The sequence below is a fragment of the Apteryx mantelli genome, unplaced genomic scaffold (assembly GCF_036417845.1).
Source record: "Apteryx mantelli isolate bAptMan1 unplaced genomic scaffold, bAptMan1.hap1 HAP1_SCAFFOLD_92, whole genome shotgun sequence".
Lineage (NCBI taxonomy): Eukaryota > Metazoa > Chordata > Aves > Apterygiformes > Apterygidae > Apteryx > Apteryx mantelli.
This window is the reverse complement of record NW_027118814.1, coordinates 287,182-292,812: the sequence shown is the minus strand read 5'-3', so window position 1 is coordinate 292,812 and position 5,631 is coordinate 287,182.

Genomic DNA, 5,631 nt, shown 5'->3' with positions numbered 1-5,631 from the left:
CCGTCGCCGCCTAGCAAAGCGCCGTGTTCCTTGGGCGCCTAGCAAAGCAGCGCGTGCCTTCGCCGCCTAAGAAAGCGCTGCGTCCCTTTCGCCCTCGCCGCCCAACAAAGCGCCGTGTCCCTTCACCGCCTCCCCAATCGCTTCGGCCCTTCGCCGCCTCGCCGCCCAGCAAAGCGCTGCTTGCCTTCGCCGCCTCACACACCGCTGCGTCCCTTCGCCGCCTCGCCGCTTAGCAAACGCCGTAGTAGCGCCGAAGGCACACGGCGCTTTTGTAGGCGCCGAAGGCACGTGGCGCTTTGCTAAGCAGCGAGGCAGCGAAGGCACGCAGCGATCTGATCGTGGTGGACGGGCTAGGGCGCCTTGCTAGGCGGCGAGGCGGCGAAGGCACGCAGCGCTTTGCCAGGCGCCCAAGGACGCAGCGCTGTGCGAGGCGGCGAGGGCACGCAGCGCTTTGCCAGGCGCCGAAGGCACGCAGCGCTCTAGGAGGCGGCGAGGGCACGCAGTGCTTTGCTAGGCGGCGAGCGGACGTGGAGCTTTGCTAGGCAGCGAAGGCTGAGGACGCTTTGCTAGGCGCTTTGCCAGGCGGCGAAGGCACGAAGCGATTGGGGAGGCGGCGAAGGCACACGGCGCTTTGCTAGGCGGCGAGGGCGAGAAGGCACGCAGCGCTTTCTTAGGCGGCGAGGCAGCGAAGGCACGCGCTGCTTTGCTAGGCGCCGAAGGCACGCAGCGCTTCCTTCGTTTGCGAGGCAGCGAAGAGATGGAGCGCTTTGCTTGTTGGCCAGGCAGCGAACAGGCGCTGTGCTTTGCTTTCTGCCACTCAGCGAATACACGCAGCGCTCTGCTTTTTGGCGAGGCAGCGAACAGATGCAGCGAACAGATGCAGCGTTTAGTTTGCGAGGCGGCCAAGAGACGCGGCGCTTTGCATGCTGGCGAGGCGGCGAGCAGATCGAGTGCTTTGCTTGTTGGCGAGGCAGCGAAGAGATGCAGCGGTTTGCTTGTTTGTGACACAGCCAACATGCACAGTGGTTGCTCATTGTGCGAGGCAGCGAAGAGATGCAGCACCTTGCTTGTGCACCAGGTGGTGCAGTGGCATCGCGGATGGCTTTTTGGCGTGGAGGCGAAGCGAGGCAGCACTTTGCTAGTTGGCGAGGCAGCGCAGAGACGCAGCAGTCTGCTTGTTTGTGAGACAGCCAACACGCACAGTGGTTAGCTCTTGTGCGAGGCAGCGAATGAGCGCCGAGCAAATCGCTTTGTGCGTTCGCCGCCTCGCTGCCTAGCAAAGCGTCGTCTGCCTTGGGCGCCTAGCAAAGCTGCGCGTGCCGTGGCCGTCAAGCAAAGCGCCGTGTTCCTTGGGCGCCTAGCAAGGAACTGCCTGCGTTGGGCGCCTCGCCGCATCGCAGCCTAGCAAAGCGCTGCGTGCCTTCGGCGGCTGGCAAAGCCGTGCGTGCCTTCGCCGCCTCACACACCGCGGCGTGCCTTCGCCGCCTGGCAGAGCAGCGCGTGCCTTCGCCGCCTCGCCGCCTGAGAAAGCGCTGCGTGCCTTCTCGCCCTCGCCGCCTAGCAAAGCGCCGTGTCCCTTCACCGCCTCGCCGCCTAGCAAAGCTCCGCGTGCCGTCGCCGCCTAGCAAAGCGCCGTGTTCCTTGGGCGCCTAGCAAAGCAGCGCGTGCCTTCGCCGCCTAAGAAAGCGCTGCGTCCCTTTCGCCCTCGCCGCCCAACAAAGCGCCGTGTCCCTTCACCGCCTCCCCAATCGCTTCGGCCCTTCGCCGCCTCGCCGCCCAGCAAAGCGCTGCTTGCCTTCGCCGCCTCACACACCGCTGCGTCCCTTCGCCGCCTCGCCGCTTAGCAAACGCCGTAGTAGCGCCGAAGGCACACGGCGCTTTTGTAGGCGCCGAAGGCACGTGGCGCTTTGCTAAGCAGCGAGGCAGCGAAGGCACGCAGCGATCTGATCGTGGTGGACGGGCTAGGGCGCCTTGCTAGGCGGCGAGGCGGCGAAGGCACGCAGCGCTTTGCCAGGCGCCCAAGGACGCAGCGCTGTGCGAGGCGGCGAGGGCACGCAGCGCTTTGCCAGGCGCCGAAGGCACGCAGCGCTCTAGGAGGCGGCGAGGGCACGCAGTGCTTTGCTAGGCGGCGAGCGGACGTGGAGCTTTGCTAGGCAGCGAAGGCTGAGGACGCTTTGCTAGGCGCTTTGCTAGGCGGCGAAGGCACGAAGCGATTGGGGAGGCGGCGAAGGCACACGGCGCTTTGCTAGGCGGCGAGGGCGAGAAGGCACGCAGCGCTTTCTTAGGCGGCGAGGCAGCGAAGGCACGCGCTGCTTTGCTAGGCGCCGAAGGCACGCAGCGCTTCCTTCGTTTGCGAGGCAGCGAAGAGATGGAGCGCTTTGCTTGTTGGCCAGGCAGCGAACAGGCGCTGTGCTTTGCTTTCTGCCACTCAGCGAATACACGCAGCGCTCTGCTTTTTGGCGAGGCAGCGAACAGATGCAGCGAACAGATGCAGCGTTTAGTTTGCGAGGCGGCCAAGAGACGCGGCGCTTTGCATGCTGGCGAGGCGGCGAGCAGATCGAGTGCTTTGCTTGTTGGCGAGGCAGCGAAGAGATGCAGCGGTTTGCTTGTTTGTGACACAGCCAACATGCACAGTGGTTGCTCATTGTGCGAGGCAGCGAAGAGATGCAGCACCTTGCTTGTGCACCAGGTGGTGCAGTGGCATCGCGGATGGCTTTTTGGCGTGGAGGCGAAGCGAGGCAGCACTTTGCTAGTTGGCGAGGCAGCGCAGAGACGCAGCAGTCTGCTTGTTTGTGAGACAGCCAACACGCACAGTGGTTAGCTCTTGTGCGAGGCAGCGAATGAGCGCCGAGCAAATCGCTTTGTGCGTTCGCCGCCTCGCTGCCTAGCAAAGCGTCGTCTGCCTTGGGCGCCTAGCAAAGCTGCGCGTGCCGTGGCCGTCAAGCAAAGCGCCGTGTTCCTTGGGCGCCTAGCAAGGAACTGCCTGCGTTGGGCGCCTCGCCGCATCGCAGCCTAGCAAAGCGCTGCGTGCCTTCGGCGGCTGGCAAAGCCGTGCGTGCCTTCGCCGCCTCACACAGCGCGGCGTGCCTTCGCCGCCTGGCAGAGCAGCGCGTGCCTTCGCCGCCTCGCCGCCTGAGAAAGCGCTGCGTGCCTTCTCGCCCTCGCCGCCTAGCAAAGCGCCGTGTCCCTTCACCGCCTCGCCGCCTAGCAAAGCTCCGCGTGCCGTCGCCGCCTAGCAAAGCGCCGTGTTCCTTGGGCGCCTAGCAAAGCAGCGCGTGCCTTCGCCGCCTAAGAAAGCGCTGCGTCCCTTTCGCCCTCGCCGCCCAACAAAGCGCCGTGTCCCTTCACCGCCTCCCCAATCGCTTCGGCCCTTCGCCGCCTCGCCGCCCAGCAAAGCGCTGCTTGCCTTCGCCGCCTCACACACCGCTGCGTCCCTTCGCCGCCTCGCCGCTTAGCAAACGCCGTAGTAGCGCCGAAGGCACACGGCGCTTTTGTAGGCGCCGAAGGCACGTGGCGCTTTGCTAAGCAGCGAGGCAGCGAAGGCACGCAGCGATCTGATCGTGGTGGACGGGCTAGGGCGCCTTGCTAGGCGGCGAGGCGGCGAAGGCACGCAGCGCTTTGCCAGGCGCCCAAGGACGCAGCGCTGTGCGAGGCGGCGAGGGCACGCAGCGCTTTGCCAGGCGCCGAAGGCACGCAGCGCTCTAGGAGGCGGCGAGGGCACGCAGTGCTTTGCTAGGCGGCGAGCCGACGTGGAGCTTTGCTAGGCAGCGAAGGCTGAGGACGCTTTGCTAGGCGCTTTGCCAGGCGGCGAAGGCACGAAGCGATTGGGGAGGCGGCGAAGGCACACGGCGCTTTGCTAGGCGGCGAGGGCGAGAAGGCACGCAGCGCTTTCTTAGGCGGCGAGGCAGCGAAGGCACGCGCTGCTTTGCTAGGCGCCGAAGGCACGCAGCGCTTCCTTCGTTTGCGAGGCAGCGAAGAGATGGAGCGCTTTGCTTGTTGGCCAGGCAGCGAACAGGCGCTGTGCTTTGCTTTCTGCCACTCAGCGAATACACGCAGCGCTCTGCTTTTTGGCGAGGCAGCGAACAGATGCAGCGAACAGATGCAGCGTTTAGTTTGCGAGGCGGCCAAGAGACGCGGCGCTTTGCATGCTGGCGAGGCGGCGAGCAGATCGAGTGCTTTGCTTGTTGGCGAGGCAGCGAAGAGATGCAGCGGTTTGCTTGTTTGTGACACAGCCAACATGCACAGTGGTTGCTCATTGTGCGAGGCAGCGAAGAGATGCAGCACCTTGCTTGTGCACCAGGTGGTGCAGTGGCATCGCGGATGGCTTTTTGGCGTGGAGGCGAAGCGAGGCAGCACTTTGCTAGTTGGCGAGGCAGCGCAGAGACGCAGCAGTCTGCTTGTTTGTGAGACAGCCAACATGCACAGTGGTTAGCTCTTGTGCGAGGCAGCGAATGACCGCCGAGCAAATCGCTTTGTGCGTTCGCCGCCTCGCTGCCTAGCAAAGCGTCGTCTGCCTTGGGCGCCTAGCAAAGCTGCGCGTGCCGTCGCCGTCAAGCAAAGCGCCGTGTTCCTTGGGCGCCTAGCAAGGAACTGCCTGCGTTGGGCGCCTCGCCGCATCGCAGCCTAGCAAAGCGCTGCGTGCCTTCGGCGGCTGGCAAAGCCGTGCGTGCCTTCGCCGCCTCACACACCGCGGCGTGCCTTCGCCGCCTGGCAGAGCAGCGCGTGCCTTCGCCGCCTCGCCGCCTGAGAAAGCGCTGCGTGCCTTCTCGCCCTCGCCGCCTAGCAAAGCGCCGTGTCCCTTCACCGCCTCGCCGCCTAGCAAAGCTCCGCGTGCCGTCGCCGCCTAGCAAAGCGCCGTGTTCCTTGGGCGCCTAGCAAAGCAGCGCGTGCCTTCGCCGCCTAAGAAAGCGCTGCGTCCCTTTCGCCCTCGCCGCCCAACAAAGCGCCGTGTCCCTTCACCGCCTCCCCAATCGCTTCGGCCCTTCGCCGCCTCGCCGCCCAGCAAAGCGCTGCTTGCCTTCGCCGCCTCACACACCGCTGCGTCCCTTCGCCGCCTCGCCGCTTAGCAAACGCCGTAGTAGCGCCGAAGGCACACGGCGCTTTTGTAGGCGCCGAAGGCACGTGGCGCTTTGCTAAGCAGCGAGGCAGCGAAGGCACGCAGCGATCTGATCGTGGTGGACGGGCTAGGGCGCCTTGCTAGGCGGCGAGGCGGCGAAGGCACGCAGCGCTTTGCCAGGCGCCCAAGGACGCAGCGCTGTGCGAGGCGGCGAGGGCACGCAGCGCTTTGCCAGGCGCCGAAGGCACGCAGCGCTCTAGGAGGCGGCGAGGGCACGCAGTGCTTTGCTAGGCGGCGAGCCGACGTGGAGCTTTGCTAGGCAGCGAAGGCTGAGGACGCTTTGCTAGGCGCTTTGCCAGGCGGCGAAGGCACGAAGCGATTGGGGAGGCGGCGAAGGCACACGGCGCTTTGCTAGGCGGCGAGGGCGAGAAGGCACGCAGCGCTTTCTTAGGCGGCGAGGCAGCGAAGGCACGCGCTGCTTTGCTAGGCGCCGAAGGCACGCAGCGCTTCCTTCGTTTGCGAGGCAGCGAAGAGATGGAGCGCTTTGCTTGTTGGCCAGGCAGCGAACAGGCGCT